At 45.6% G+C, this 15,269-nt stretch overlaps 1 long non-coding RNA gene across 1 annotated transcript; it reads right to left on the bottom strand.

Moving 5' to 3' along the window:
- Positions 1 to 964: 964 nt before the first annotated feature.
- Positions 965 to 4,348, bottom strand: LOC115342236. Its single transcript, XR_003923688.1, has 3 exons — positions 3,900 to 4,348; positions 2,576 to 2,693; positions 965 to 1,179 (listed from the first exon to the last, which is right to left on the bottom strand). It is a non-coding gene; the product is annotated as an uncharacterized LOC115342236 (long non-coding RNA).
- Between the last annotated feature and the right edge of the window lie 10,921 nt (positions 4,349 to 15,269).

The following is a 15,269-nucleotide window of genomic DNA, read 5'->3' as shown; positions in this document are numbered from 1 at the left end:
TGGGCGGGTTAGGCACCCGCCAGCACTCGGGCAGGTTTTGCAGCCTGTGCTGAGCTCTGCCTCGCTGCGACCTGCCGGCAGCACCGGCCTCGCCGTCGGAGCCCTCTGGGCAACGGGGTGCTGCCTGCGGTGCAAAGGCTCAGCCTTGTTCCTGGGGTTGAACCAGAAGAACTAACAGCTCTTCCAAAACTACTTTTGAGTTAACTGGTGGGGGATTTGGCTTAGGTAAAGCTTCTGAAGAAATTCTCCGCGCCTTGGTCTCTGTGCAACCTTCTAGCTGCTTGAAATTCTAGAAGGAGAGGAAAGGAGGGAGAGATCCGGAGCCGCCCTGCTTAATTTGGATATAAAATATCAGGGAAGTCAGTCTTCTGGCTGTACATACTCTCAAAGTGCAGCCAATGGTGCAGTGAAGGAGTAAAGCAGGGACCGCTCTTCTCTGGGCAGCAAGCATCTCTGCACCCTCGCTTTTATGTCTGTCCAGCCTCCAGGAAGCAAAAAGCAGAAGATGCTCGATCCCTTCCCCTCCGGCTGGTGTGTGCGTGCCCAGATGAGCACATGCAACCGAAACAGAAACCGGGCTACGGCAAAGGATATGCAGAAGGCACATGACACTGCATATATGTTTGTTTTTAAGATCATCTCTTCATCCTTTCTTCATTAAAAGGCAAACAGCATTTTACGTCTCATAAGCTCTCACTTTGCAGTTCTCTAGCAAGAGTGTTAATTAGATGTTCTTCCCAATTTCTTTATGAAGCGGGTAAGCTCCGCAATCCCCATTTTTTAGGCAGACAAACTCTACCAAATCAAAACACCGCTCGCTCACACACACGTCCCCCTCGCCCAGAGCACGCGAGGTTGAGCGTGGCCACCCGACCAGCCGCGGAGCCGGCGCGGTGGCTCATCCGAAAAAGCAGCCCACACCTAACTCACGCATCTGCCCCTCTAATTTACAGCTCGGTAGATGAAGCCGGGGGGGCGGAAATCAGCGGGGATGCATTTTAATAATTTCCTTACAGGCGTTTTCAGAGGAATGCTGGAAGGGAGGGGCTGATTGATGGCCTCCCTCTAATTGGCATCGCCATCCCGCCCCAGCTCCGACGCCCTCGGCGGGTGCGATGCTGAGAAGGACCAGCTGCCAAGCAGAGCTGCCACTGGCACCTTCGGCTGACCTAAGATGGGCTGGAAGGAAGAGGGATGAGAGAGCGAAGTTATCACCGCAGAGTCGAGGGGACGCTTCCACGACTTGTAAATGTACCTGCAAGCTCGTAAAGGATTGACTGAAACACGTTTGCAAATATTTGGTATTTGTCGGCAAACTGAGATTGCTTAGCCACTCAGAAGGGAAAAAAAGAGGCACAAAAGTAATAAAAGACATAGCCAAAACCATAGGTCTACAAACAGGATTTCCTAGATTTAAGCTCTGTCAGCGGGGCCACTTTCCTTCTATGAGGAATAACGCAATTTCCACCTGCTACGTCAGGTTCAGATATTGCGTGTCTAGGGTTTTGTGAAGATTAATTATGTTTATGCCATAGAGTTTTACCAGCTAGCTGTGGATTTGCAGGAAGAGAGGTATTTCCTAAGGCACCGTGTAGGGCTCAGTACAGCCCAGTAAATAAGCTGATGACTCCCTTGGCTCTGCTCCTCGGGGCATTTCTTAAAAGTGCAGTCTTGGAGCACGCTGTTCTTAAATCAAAGCATAAAAATAACCAAAACAGTATCAAGTGAATTGTAGGAGCTGGCAGAATGGAGGTAATAAACAAAGTTAAAACAGCCTGATAACAATATCCTGTTACTGGAGAAGAATAAGCAATACTCCGTGATGGTGAAATATAAAAACTTTCTTGTGACAGGGCATTGATTTTCCCAAAAAGGAAAGGGAGAACAAACTGCAGCCGTAATGCAGCATGTGTGAGTATACCGAGAGGGTATAACGATGACAGCATTGAATAAGCATCTCATCTCCAAAAGCTGCATGACCTTTAGGAGCATTCAGGATTGCGTGTCTGTTTAGGATGTCATTAAACAAGACGGGCTTCCTCCAACTCAACAGTGCATAGAAGTAATTGGAACGGTTTTGAAGAGCGAGATTCCAGACTAGCTAGTTAGCAAACTTGGAAAAGCTACATGCCAGTAATACACCCAACACAAAAAATTAGTTTTGGATAATAGCTCTTTACTCCGTGTTCAAGTTAGTAACCTGGTTTCCATGACATGCCCAGTACAGGTCCCAGTGGTCCCAGTGCTTGGTGTGCTACAGACCGAGGGAGGGATACGGATGTCTTTAAGGCAAAATTAGATCAACTGGAATAGTCCTCAGGATCTTGGTAGTTGAGCTCCTGGTGAGTGGATGGCTACGTGATTGCTAACAGCTTTGCAAATCTGTGCGGGAGGGAGGGATTGCAGGGAACCGATGGTGCTCAGCCCGAGGTTTAGTACTCTAAAGCTAAGGGTGGTGCTATGAGCGTGTCTCTCACGGCCGGGGAAGTTATGAGTGGCATTTGAAAGCCACTCTACAGAGTAGAATAATGAGAGGGAAGAATTGTAAGGTAGCTTGAAGACTGACATTAATTACCCAGTAATTTTCTAGCTGTGATCCATGAAATACTTGTTGCTGATCCCCAGACAGATGGCTAGTCACATAGGACGGGCTTCTCCTCTTTATTTCCATCTGCTATATTTCATTAAGACAGCTAAAAATAAAAATATCCCTAATGTTATTTTTCCATGTAAGTTACTGCTACAGTGATTTGATGCAACTGTGAATAGAAGAGTTTCTAAGCGACAAGATTTTCTTAATTAATTTGTGATCCTTGGCATGAAAAGTGACTGCAAACCCCTACACTAGACTCATCATGAGCGCTACACTTACTTCTAAGTGCTATTTATCTAGAAGAGTCAGTTGAAAACATTTTTTTCTGGTATAAGAGGAGAAAAGAGGCTGCTGTCTCTTCTGAGCAGAAGTAGTTACCATTTTTAGGTCCTAACCAGTTGTAGATGGCGCCTACGGAATGGAGATGTAATCCTGGAGATCCTTCAGGCATGAAGTCTTCTTTCCCTCTATGTAGTAGGAATATCTCCAGAAACAGCTTTTCTGGACAGCTCCAAGCCTCTTTTTGGCCAGCGCAGGGGCCCAAAACCCCCTTGCAGGGAGCGGGCCATTTTGGGGAGGTTGGTTGGTTCTGTCTTTCACAGATTTTTTGGCTCTATCTAATGTGTCTTTGTGTGTGGTGAAGCTGGGTTCTTGCACAAACAGCTCTAGTTCCAGCGTTTAGTTCCTGATGTATTAAAGTGTTCTCCAGGGAAGCTGGAGTCCCCTCTATCCAGATTGCAATTTACTTTTTTTCCAAAAGGAACAAAAGCCTGAAACATGTAAGTGTTGATCATCTTTTCTAGTCCTTCCACGCCTTTCCCACAAATTCTTTCAGAGGGGCAGAAACTCTCCCTTATTTCACAATGAAAAAGTTTTAGCATGTTTTAGAAAAGGAACTGAGAGGTGGCTCAAACGCCCCAGAGTGCGTGCAGAAAGAGGGAGCGGGCAGCCCAGCAGAAGCAGCTTGGTGTGATGAGAAGCTCCAGGGACTTCGCTAACACTTGGTCTCCAGAACTTAAGATGAAATCTGGGACTGATATCTTAGACCTGCTATTTTTAGTCTCGACTACACAAGCCATTGCCATAGACCTCCTGAATGGCCATCGCAGACGCTTACAAGAGATGAACTCTGTTACTTTACCCTACTTTCTAAAGTCTAAAGCAAACTTGCTATTTTAGACAACACAACTCAAAGCGCCGCTAGTACTATGTCTTAGTGACACTGCCGACAACACAGGCGAGAACCTTTGTTCTCAGCCCTCCTTTATTAGTTGCTTCTGCTTAGAAAAGCAAGCAATTTCCTCACCCTCCTGGCAACGTTCCCACGAGGAAATTCCTCCTCCCAAGCCGTAGCCACGGAGCCAGTCATACAATCCTTCCTTCTCTCGGATCACGCTGTTTTCCCATTTGCTTGGGCTTTTGCCGCTCACCCCAGCCCGTCACCCCAGGAGAACCTTTGGCTCCGTTCTTGCGCCCGTTCTTCCTCCTCCAAGAGCAGTTATTTGAGTTCCACCCTAAGACCACACTGACTTAGGCCCCAGTTTAGCAAAGAATTTTATCACATGCTTAAGTGAAATTGACTTAGACCTTCAATCTGTTTTTAGCTTATCAGAAGCGTGGGTGGGGAAAGCTGTCGCCCTCTTACGCACTCTTGGCTCCCGTGCAGGTTGGCCGTTGATGAGCAAAGAGTGTATGTGCATAAAATTGAGCAGAAACTCAGATAAGGAGGACTGCTGCACTGGACTCCATCCAGCATGGTGGCGTGTCTTTTAAGACCTAATTATCTTCACACAACACTGCAGAGGTGTCAGCTCCGTGGCTGCGACGCTGCAGGTTATTGGGTACTTCTACCCCAACTCACCACCGCTGCATAGTAATTAAACCATGGGTAGTCTGTGCCTCGCTCAAACTTTGCCTTGGATATTAGGAATCCTGAATAAGGACTTCAAGAGTGATTCTTAAACTTAGGAGCAGAGAATGTGGCTAAGGTTGGCAAAAAGCAATGGTTGCCTCCAGTCCAGAAGAAAAAAAAACCAGTAATACTAGAATCAGTATTTTATTCTGCTTAAACCACAGTGAAGTTGGATGCAGTAGCACCTCATTTTCCTGGAGGGCCTCATCAGGTCAGTACAAGGCTTAATGACAATGGCTAAAGAAACAGAAAGACACCGTGGATTTCGCTTAGCCACTTACAACTTTTACCTTCAAAGTCTGGCATATTTAATTCAGATCATATAAAAATTCCAGTGGTGAAGGGTGGAGAAAATTGAATGTTGAATGAAGACTTTTGTTTTCCTGAACAGAGCTGAAATGAAGAAGAAGCTGGGTTGTGATGATCAGATTTCTCCTATAGGTCAGAAGTTCAATGTATCATCAGATTTCATGTCATGGGGCTGTTCTGTTCCTAATTGCAACCAGCCAGGACTCTGCACATCAGTGAGCTTTCACTCTGGGCTCCTTCCATAAGATATATATTGTAGTCAAAGTTGTAACTAAATAATTTTAAATGTATTTTTTAAGAGTGAATCATTACCTTTCAATTCTACAACACAGCAGAAAATGAAATTAGATGCTGGCTTACATTCATGTAAAATATAAAACCAGATACTTAACTGGATCATCATTAGAGCAAGTTTTTTTTACACAAATTTAGTACAAGCATTAAGCTATGAACCTCTGGTAGCTCAGGTTCAAAGGTATCTGGAACCTCACAGGGCTAGAGGAACCAAAACCCTGAGAAACGTGGTCCAAGGGCCCAGGCCCGACCCCAAACATCAGCTGTGGAGGATGGATGAAATACGGTTGAGCTGAGCTGAGTTCGTGCGGTAGGTGAGACGGGGATCTGTGCAAGCACCACTCTGCAGCACAGGTCCGGAGTGATCCTACTACATAACTAAATGAATTATTTATACATCTCAGGGAGAGAAGCTATAGGCATATCTCAAGCTGAAATAAAAAAAAACAGCTTAGCACTTAGCTGATGACTGACTTTTTGAATAATTTAAATTCGTCAGAGACATCCATGGTGGACTAGCGTGACCTCCAATGGACATCCGTTCATCTGCAGAATTAAATGAGACAGAGCAAGCGTGTGAGCTGTTCGGCCAGCCAAATGACAATATTAAATTATGACAGAGGAACACGAGCTGTTACGCAAGGATGATGTGGGGCTATGACTGAGAATCAAGCTGGGGTATCATCTCACGTTAATCCAATAGCTAGTGAAGGTTAAGCTACCAATCCTAAACCAACTTTACATCGTGTGTGTCTTCTGCAGAGTGCCTTTCTGCACACCTCCGCTTTAAGAAACCTCTGTCTCACGTCGTGATTAACTCTCGGACAGGTTTTATCCTTCCTACACCCAGGACAGACCATCTTGTGACCTGCAACATGTTCTCTCCTTAATAAATCATCTTCTAAGCATTTTCCTACTGAAAACAGGGCGTTCGCAGGTTTCAGCATACTCTGGTTTCCCATGTTGGGAAGAATGAGGCTTTTGCTGGTGCCGTAGGACAGCTTTGAGATGTAGGCATCGCCTCGGGTTGGAGAATAGTGCCAGCCAAGAGGAGCAGGACTGCACAGAAGACACGTCTGTGTTCCTCGGATGCTATGAATTTCTCTTGAAGCCAAGAAACCTGAAACTGCAGCGGCAAGTCAGACTTCCTCTCGAGATGGAGTCGAGGCAGGCTAATTTTAGTCACCATGCGCTATGCAAATCATCATTCTGTAGCTGAGTTTATTTTTTAAAGTGCTGACTGCCAAACTTGCTGCAGGGCATAGACTCTTCATATGGGTCTTAAAGAGGTTTGAAACCAGCTCTTTGGTTAGCGGTGCTACATTCCAGATGAAGCGGGGGGGTGCTTAAGGGGGTCCTGCTAGAAAGCGCGCTTTCAATAGGGAAGGTCTAGATGACTGGTTTAGATCATATGTTGATTTTCTCGCTGGCCAGGATTAGCTGTTAGTGGGTTTTTTGGAATATGTTTTTGGTTCTACATGTAATTTTTCTTTTTCCTTAAAAACTCCCCCGATAAGCTGCACACTGTGGGCCCACGGGAGATGATGGGAGTGCTGGTATCTGGATCACGCCCAATGTCTGTAGCTAAAGGGTTTTAGATTTATTGTCTAAATATTTGGCACATTCACAGAGTTCACTTTTAACTGGGATTGATCTGACTTCCTAGGAAAGAAGTAATTCTTTAAAAAATTATTATTGGGCTGTGATTCATGGCACTCATTTAAAAGACAGAGGCAGATATGGGGAACGCGGAGCAGCAGAAGCAAGGCAGGGTACGCTTCCAGGAAGCCCAGGCTTTAGCACGGACAGTAAATTGTTACATTTCTCTTCAATATTAAAAAGATTTAGCATGCAGACTTTCATCTGATAACTTTCATAATGTCTCTATCATGAGTCATACTATGACTGAATTGTTCTTTGTATTTAAAAGAAACAATTCTCCATTATTTCTTAGCGACCTATCAGAGACAGCTTCAGAAACTTTCCTTTCTTAACTTTAGGAATAGCCGCTTCCAAGTTTGATGTCTTACCTGTAACCTTCAAGGCATTTATCCATCCAAGCAGGTCTGCCTGGAGCTGAGTTTGGAAAGGCACTTTGAATCCTGAACTCAAAGATGAGGCAGGAGAGTAAAAGCTGGCGCTAGTTTTCAACTGTGAAATTATTTTAAAAGGCGCTTCTATGTTCTGTGGCTGATCCTGAATCTTTAACACAAGTGCTTTGGATCTGGGGCTTGAGCCCTAGCGAGCGGTCAGAATTTGTCCTTGAAATCTGCTGCAGGCTTTAGGGGGGACTTGGAGAAAAAATGTGCATAGCAGAATCTACGTTAGATAGGGAAGCTGTGAAATAGCCCATTGCATTTAGGGCATGGAAAGGGACTGCCACGGTGTTCCTCCGAGCGCAGGGAGCTGCTGCATTGTGTATTTATTTCTGTTTACGTGAACAATCTGCCTCTTTTGTAAGAAGCCAGCAATGCTCAGACGAAGACACTACCACGATTAAAATAAGTCACCGTAGGACCACATATACCACGTGTGGCAGCTCCCCAGCCGTTGGAAGGGTGGGATAGAGGAAAAATAGCTTTTCCCTTGTAAAAACCTGGGACGATGCAAGTGGAGCCCAGGTCCCCTCGTTCGGGGGAAAGGCGAGGCAGCCGGGCGGCCGCTGGATGTCAGTGGTTCTGCGCAGAGCCCGGCGCAGCAGGGATGCTGGCGGGAGGGGGGTCCCGGGGGGGCTCAAGACCACGCAGATGAAAATGATTCACCCGCTGAATTCACAGGATCTTCCTCCAAACCTGTCTTCCGTGGAAGTGGAGCCCTGTCCCAAATGTAAGACCAGGGAGTGATAAGGAGCCTCTGTGGAGGTGAACGGTGTGTTTGTGCTGCCGGGTGTCCCACCCGGACGAGCAGACACGCTTGCCTTTCGGCGTGGCTACGCTCGAGTTTTGTGCATTTTCTGTGTCATTTCATCGCCCCTCAGCTTCATATTAAATCTGACCTTTCCGCTGCACTTGACTGGGGAAAGGTAATCACCTACTTTGCTTTCTTCGGGGTTATACATCATTGCATATGGCAGGTAGATAAGTGTATCTGGAAAATACGGTTGCATGTGAGACTAGGCAGGGAAAAATATCTGTGAGTAGGTCAGGATCCACTTGAAGACCTGCCAGACCTGCCTGAGCACAAATATATTTTTCAAGCTGGGTATTTAACTCCCTCTGGCTCCCGTGAAAACTCAATGATTGCAGGAAATCTTCCTTTCCTTTGAACAGTGGAGAGAGACTTCAGTTCCCCCTCGCCCGCTGCTGCAGCGAGGCCCTGAGCGAGCACGGTGAGGCTTCTGTGATTTATGATGTTACAAAGAGTTGGGAAGTTAGGAAGGAAGAAAAGGAATATTTCAGGTTTCATACAGTGGCTAGAGATGAATCTAAATACGCCGTAGGGCAACCCTCGGACTGGAACTGAGACTGTGTGTTGCACAAAATAAACATCACTCAGAAGGAGTTTAATACCAAAGTAAGTGCAGCCATAAGCATCAGGGCTTCCCAGGGGATAACAATAACCTCACACAAACAGCTCTGTTAGAGCACCCTTACAGAAACTTCAGGGACCTCTTCTAATAAATGCAACTATAAAATATATGCACCTAGCGTGGGTTTGATCTGTTGGCTACTGACGATATTAATTGCTGTAACACGGTGACAATTCTGAAACGATGGCAAAGCTAATACAGCAGGAAAGGTGTGGGAACACAGCGTGGCTGCCGTTTGGGTCGAGCAATAAACAGCTTTCTTACAGCCGTGTCTATTTTATATGTCCAGGAGCAAACTACAAGAGCCTGCACTGTGCTCAGTGTTGCTACAACTGCTTATTCTTATTACTCTTTACAGTATCTTGATACGGTGCCATCTGGAGGTACCTGGATATTCGGGATATAATCTCTAATGATGACAGAGGGGACGAGTGTCAGCTGCAGCACATGCAAGGGCAGGGCTCCCACCGCTTGCGGTTTGAAACCCCTTAATTAAGGTGAAGAAAACACCTTGGTGTCACAGCTTGTTCTACTCATTTTACTCCTGTAGAAGCTCCACTTAATGTTGAAGTGATTAGAGAATAAGCTAACTTGATACAGAAGCATTGTCCAATGAAAACAAAGGCAGTTTAGCTAAAACTGGTTTGAAAACGCTCATTAATTAAGCTAACATAAATTTGCATAGATGTGGGCTTGCTAACACTCTTTCCCCCCTCTTCTTACCTAAATGGGACTAATTATTTCTCTAATTATGATGTAACTGTATGGCCTTGGGATCATTAATTACAGATGCACTTCCTCATCTCACTGTTTTGTCCGAATCCAGGCAGAAGAGAGGGATGCTCTTCTGGGATGTGCTGCTACTCCTTTTGGCTGCAGTCTTGACCTTAAAAACAGAGGAAAAGAAAAAAGTGAGTAAGCTGAGCTATTTATAGTTGAGCTAATTATTTTGATGTGATATGACAGCAGCGGAGTCTGTTTTCTCTTCACTCAATTAATGGCAATGGAAAAAGCATTCAATACCCTTTTAACAGTATTCATTGGCTACAATACAAGCCTTTGCTTAATGTTTTAAGACGCAGGATTTTGCAATACAGCAATGGGGGGGCACAATGCTGCGTTGTGCTTCTGGTCGATGTCGGAGAAGCTGCGATGTGAGTAGCAGTGAGGAGATGAAAGGGGGTTCCCGTTATTAAAGAAGAAAATCCACTATTTGCTGGGAAGGTAGCACGCAGCAAGTCTGTACAAACCACCACGTAAAATTGTGCGGGTCAAAGCTCAGGTGTCTTCTAGGACGCTTGGTGGACACCAAGGACTTTGAAGCAGCTGAAGCTTTACTATTCACAAACGGGGAAACTGAGGCAGAAGCGAACTAACCTGGCAAAGGTTGCAAAGCAAGTAAATGGCCAGAGAGTGACAATCTTGGTCTGTGGTCTCTGATCTGTCCAGAGAAGGTGGATTTATGCTGTGCTTTTCACTGTCTCTTAACTGCCTTTGTGCCGTTCCTATGCACAAACCCTGGGATTGAGACCTGCTGGGCAGCAAACAAAACAGGGAAGGTGGACGGGACAGAGGGGGGTGTCTCGGCTGAATTTTTTGTCACCCGTTACTAAAGATGCTGCAACAAAATCCACCCCCTGTGCACCATGATGTGTTTTCTAGGTCTCTGTGGAAGTTGCTAATAGTAGCTCCCCCTGGTCTCTGTTTTGGAGCTAGACAAGAAGCTAGACTGCTAATCTTTAAAATTTGGGGATTAAAAAAAAAGAGCAGATTCTGATTTTTTAACCGGACAAAACTTGAAATCCTAAACTTCTGTGAGTTATTTCTGGTGGAAAAGGACTTTACTGTTGAAGCTTGGGTCTTGTTCCCCCTCCCAGGCTTATAAAATAGCTTTTCTTCCTTGCTCCTCAGGGTGTTCTGCAGTTTGTCCCTCTCCGTGACCACAAAACTCCGGCCAGAGGATTGCCATGTATTACAGGGCTTTCTTCGCTGTTGCAAGAGAAGAAGGAAAAAAAAAAAAAAGCTTTCTCCTCCTTTTAAGGCTTTGATCAGGTCCCTGAAATCTGTGTACTTCTCAGGTTGCTTTTGGTGACCTTTCAGGCTTTCGGAAAGCAGGTGCTGTTTGTGAAGCCTTTACGTGACTGTCACTTTGTTTTCCTTTTATTTATATTTTTTAAACATGCAGGTCAGGCAGCTGCAGGTACAGTGCAATATTCATGAGAGGCTCCGTTTATGCGGGCGCAAGGCTGTGCAGCGGGATTACAGGGTACTGAATGTTATATGCAGTTTTAATTTCTTTTTATGACCAAAGGATACAGCCAGAGTTTCTCAAATGTGGAATTTATGAGAGCCTCATTCATGCAAGTTTTAAAGGGCTCCTGTATCTCTGCCTTGCAAAGCCGCTGCGCTGAACGATGGGGTGAGCAGCCTGCTCAGCCTTTGCCAGTTAACAAAAGTGTATATATAAAAACATGGCTAGGGCAATTAGTTTGACGCCCAAACGGCTTCTGCGTGTAGAGTTGAGGCACTCCTGCAGTATTTATGCAGCCCCAGCCTTTCTCTGAGTTACAGAGGCACAGAGAAACAAACTCCCTCAAATATTTAGACTCAAAAATCTTCCGAGCAGGGATTTTCTGTGCAGTGCAGTGCCGAGGGTTAACTTCAGGGCTTCTAAAAGCTACTACAGTGCAAACTATGTAAGAGAGTATATTTGTGGCAAGTCCTGGCGTCGTTTGGCCCTCCTAACTTCCAGTCCGGTGCTCCACACCGGCACAGCTCGCTCCTGTTCTGACTTAATTTTGCTCTTTGTATCTGACCTGCAAGTCCTTTCGCCCGAGAAGGAGCCTCTCTGCTTGCAGGAGAAGCGGGGTTTGTGGGTCTGGCGGCTCACGGGACACTGCTGTCCTCTTGGAATTTGCATTGTAGATCATGAAAACAACCTGGCATGAAATTCAAGGTATTAAAGGCAATAAATGGCCCTGCAACATAATGTGCCTATCTGATGCGGTGAATTATCCAGCCCTCTCCCGCTTTGAGCGTTACGTGTCGAATGACATGTACTTGCATCCCGCGTGGCTATTTTGGGGAGAGAGATGATTCTTTGGAAAGTCACCAAAGTTTTTGTAGTGGAACTGGATCCATGGGTATATTCAGAAACTTGGTAATGGGTTCCTGATGGGAGATGCCCCCTAACCATCGGTTTAAAACACTGAGTCGGGCCGTCTGTGTCTGTCTCCAACTCTGGAGTCCCCGGGGGAGGGCGAAGGGGACCTGCTCCAGTCTCCATAGGCACAGCGAGAAGTCACTTCCAAGCCTGACATCTCAGAACAAGGCTCGTGCTGTGCTCGGTGCTCCAGGATGGTCGATGCACGGTCCTGCCAGTGAGCCCCAAGTCCTCATCTCCTGGATGCTGCTGTTGCAAATGCCTCCCGAGTCCAACCTGGCCAAGTGGAAAAAGCCTTACCCGTCTCCTGCAGCTAGCGTCTTCAGCTTCTATTTTTGCAGAAGGGGAGCTTTCCTTTCCATCTTCCCCCCCTACCATGCCATCCAGGAAAACAAAAAGGCACTGCTAACATCTGCTCTTTTCTCCTCCTACATGCAGGCTCTTTCTCGGCTCTCTATTAAACCCCTTCCCACACAGAGGCGTAGGCAGGCTTATGCACATACATCTCGGTGTACAATTTTTCCCCATCCCTTGGGAGCAACATTTGCAACAGTGACTGGTGAGGGTTTATTTTCGTTCTTCGCTAAGACTTTGGTTAACGGGCTTTTCAGTCTCCAACTGCACCTACTCCTCTAGCGATCAGCCCATACACCGGGTAATGGCAGGGCTGACATGGAAGCTTATGGAGACACTGGGAGTGGGTGGAAATGGATGCAGCATCGTATGTAGAAATTTCCCATTGCTAAGCTACGCTCAGGTGCACTTACTTCTACCAAGAGGGGTTACTAAGGAAACAAGGAGCCAATTTCTGGGGAAAAAAGCAGACGTTTCTAATGAGCAACAAAAGTCCTTCACCTTTGATGTGACGGGGTCTGTTCTTTGGTCTCCCGTAACTGGAAAGTGTCTGATTTTGAACCCTGCCACCACTCTCTCGTCCCAGTCCTGTCCCTGGGGCCCGCGGCTGTGGCAGGGTGCCGAGCTTTCACCATAAAACGCACGAGCTCTGAGTCACTCCTCCTTCTGGCAAAGGAAACAGGAGAATCCATCTGGGCTCGTTCCATCCTGAAAAACTTGCCGTGTTTTGCAATTTGCACATTTTTCTCCTCAGATTGGAACGGGTTGGCTTTTCCTGAAGCTGGCATGGCTTTTTGTTGCAACAAGAAAAATCCCTATCAAAATACATTTTGCAGAAAAGTTTAATCCGAGAGGTTCAAAGCTAAACAATGCCGGCTGCTGCGTGGAAAGCTCTGCAGAAAGATGCTCAGCTTTTTCCCACAGCCCTAATCAAGCCCGGTTGCCAACTCTCAGTTTGTGTGTATGTTGCATCCTAGCTGAGACTCTTATGGGGAAAAAGTTACGCTGTCGACACGGCAAGAGAAGAGCAGGGGATTGCCTGACGGGTACCAAATAAAGGCAGAGGTCTGAAGGCACTGGAAGAGGTTGGACTCGCTGTTCTGGTCTCTGGGTTTGCAGAGCTGGGCCTCGGGTTGTGTGGACAGGAGCGGAGAGCAGCCGGCCTCCAGCCCACCCGAGACTTGCCGATCAATGGAAACGAGCGATTTGCTATATCGGAAACAGCAATTATCCTTGGAAATGCAGCAAGATGATTAATTGTACCACGAGGCATTAATAGTTATGTCAAGAGTACCTACTTCATGACATCAAACCAGAAAGGGTTTTAAGATATAGCATTACTCTATGAGGGGAAAAAATATTTTTTCCAAGTTAAGACATGAGACCCAAATACCTAAAACAATTCAGAAAATGCTAGAGAAGAAACATGAATAGGAGCAACATCATTAAGAAGGAACATTTCAAAAAGAATTATAATCCTCAACTGAAGTTCTCCAGTACAGAAGCAAAGAAAAGGAATTTTTCTTTTTTTAAATTTTATTTCCTGAATAGTGTGTTTACACTGGCGGGGATGTGACATAACTGCGTGTTTTCCCACCATTCAGAAAGTATAATTCTCCAAGTTATCACAAGGAACACTTGCTCATTAAAAAAAATAAATCTAAGCTTGCAAACCTGATGCATTTTGCAGTACGATTAACTTGCTGGCTTCCAGAGTATTTAATTCAAACAAAGAAAAAAGTTCAAAGAGAACAGTTCAGTTTATCTTAGTATATAATTTTTTTTTTCCCATGAACACAGAAAAAATGCAAATAACAGTTTACGTTGGTTTTGAGAGATTTACAATACTCTTAGATTGCACCCAGACCATCCTGAAGACATACTTTTAGACTTTGCTGTCAAGCAATTTAAAAACCCAATGCACTGGAAATTAATTCCAGAAGAAAGGAAAGGAAAAGATTGTTGTTCTTCCACTTTAGCTATTCTTGCTAACATTTGTATGCAAATGGCAGTGGGGATATGAAAAAAAGGAAAAACAGAGACACTTGTAGCAACATATTTATTTTGCAGCAGGAAAGGGCAGCGTGGATTTTTTTTTTTTTAATCTGTCTCTACACGAGAGGGTCTACATTGTAACTGGCAGTGACAAATATTCCATGTCCAGCGGCGATGGTTTGTACTGATATAAAAGGTGTGTATGAAGCAGATCATGGCCCTCTGGAGGCATCGGCGCTTTTCCTACGGGAAATAACAGATTCCACCCGAGCACCGAAATGCTGCTCCCATCAGACTTGGCTACGAAGGACTGATCCAGAGCTGAAGTCTGTGAAAAGTCCCCAGGGCAGCTGCAACTTCGCTTGCTTTTGCAGGGGAATAAACTGTCTTTATACAACTATATTTATCCAAGGGGTTGCACTACTTCAGGGCTCTGTTTCAAATATAGCGTTCCCAAGGCAGGTCCCTGGAGGGTGCGATGTGGTTACCCCTCCCGGGAAATGCAGAGCTGCCCGCGCCGCGTCGGCTGCTGGGTTTCTCCTCACTGATGGTTTAGGACAGTTTAAAAGTGGTGGTACCGAGGACAAAAGGAAAAATAATGGAAATTTTCTGATAGGACGTGTCATAGCTTGCTTCAGTATCCTATATATTGCTTTTGGGAAGCATTCTTAAATTACCTGAAATACAGTTGCACAGTATTTCCAGCAGTCACAGTCTGACCTGGGATATCATTATTTTGCAGTTTTTAATAAGAATAAAAAAATCCCCGAAGTGAGGGTTACACTGAATAGTGGTTTGGTTTTGGTTTTTGGTTTGTTGTTTTGGTTGGGTTTTTGTTTAATATTATGGTGCTGTTTTTTAAAAATGTCACAGTTAAGCGAGTGAGCGTGGTCACAGCTTCCAGTTTAGTAGATCCTTCATCATTTATCTGGGGGGGGGAAGTGAAAATATTTTCCTAAATAACCCTGTGTGATACCCGATCTCTGGGCAGGTATCACTGTGCTGACCTCCACTTTGGCACTAGCACAAAACCCCCGCCGGACCTGCCAGACCTCCCGGGTTCACGGGGTGGTCAGGACGAGCAAGCGATGGAAATATTTTTGGGATGAGCTGGGATTCC

This window comes from Aquila chrysaetos, chromosome 5, assembly GCF_900496995.4.
Source record: "Aquila chrysaetos chrysaetos chromosome 5, bAquChr1.4, whole genome shotgun sequence".
NCBI lineage: Eukaryota > Metazoa > Chordata > Aves > Accipitriformes > Accipitridae > Aquila > Aquila chrysaetos.
Note: the sequence above shows the minus strand (reverse complement) of the source record. Positions and strands in the feature narration are given on the sequence as shown.